This window comes from Gavialis gangeticus, unplaced genomic scaffold (assembly GCF_001723915.1).
Source record: "Gavialis gangeticus isolate Ggan-Ray unplaced genomic scaffold, GavGan_comp1, whole genome shotgun sequence".
In the NCBI taxonomy this organism is placed as follows: Eukaryota; Metazoa; Chordata; order Crocodylia; family Gavialidae; genus Gavialis; species Gavialis gangeticus.
Window position 1 is genome coordinate 10,992,007 of NW_017729011.1, and position 1,235 is coordinate 10,993,241.

Sequence of the window (1,235 nt, forward strand, 5' to 3'; positions counted from 1 at the left end):
CACATCAGGAGGGCTCTTTGGTGGGCTGAAGTACAGGACCAACAGTGAGGAGGAGGAGGACTATTGCAGTCACGTGTCTGCGTTTCCAGGTGGATGGCACCTGGGGGGACAGGCTTGCCACATAGCAGCCAAGCAGTTAGGGTGGAACGGGACTAGCACTGCTTCAGCACAGAAAGGGAAAGGGGAGACATGTTCCCTCCCAAACATGCTGCTGCTCTCAACATCAATTTCTTGGGCTGCCTAATCGCTGTGAACCTTTCCCACAGGCACCATTCAGCTAATAAAACCTCAGAGTTGGATAAAGCCAAGCTACAAGCTCCAGGAAAAAATAATAATAAATGCATTTATCACTGTTATGTGGGGAGCTCGGTTTGGAATTTGGAGATCTCAGACGATCTTTTGACAAGCAGAGACATTATAAAGAAGCAGGAGTGCCACTGTGGCTTAAGCAGTGATGAATCTCAGGTCTGCTGCAAGATCACACTCATTTATTAACCCCTGCAGCCTGGGAGATTTTTCTAACAACCTATTCTGCCTTAAAGCCAGGGATGCAATTTCAGGGTAGGTCAGCTTTAAAAGCACCCACCATTCACAATAGAAAGCTACTGAAGCTTCAGTCTTCCTCTCTGCATAGGCCAGGTTTTCAAAAGCTCTCAGATAGGCACCAAAATAGCTCATCACGTTTTCAGCGTAGGCAGAGTAATTTTGGAAATGTGGCTCTCAGTTGCCTTGTCTTGTTCTCTTTTCCTCTGGGAGTGGGAAACTGGTTTGGGTGAACATTATCAAGAGCAGTCCCAACCACTAATTTGTACGTTCATCGAGAGGAGCTTGACCATGGCTTTCTGGCTTGAAATAGCTCAGCATGCTTAGCACGGCTGCAAATTCAGTTAAGCTTTGTGATGGCTTGATCTCCTTCCGAGAACAGCACAAGAACTTGCTTTTGTGCCTTTTCAGCCTGTGCAGTATTGTATACATCTAGGACATGTCTACATGAAACGCTTTACTGCAGAGTTGACTCATTAGCTCCACTGTAAAGCATCACCATCTACACATGGGGCGTTATTAGGCCGCAGTAAACCAATTAACTCTGCTGTAGGATAGTACTGCCTGACACAGGCACTTTCCTACAGCGGAGTAGTTATATGCAACAAAATGCTCATGTAGATGGTGACAAGGATGGCTGTGGCATAAGGGTGTTACAGTGTGGGGGATGTCTGCAAGATAGCCCCATACTG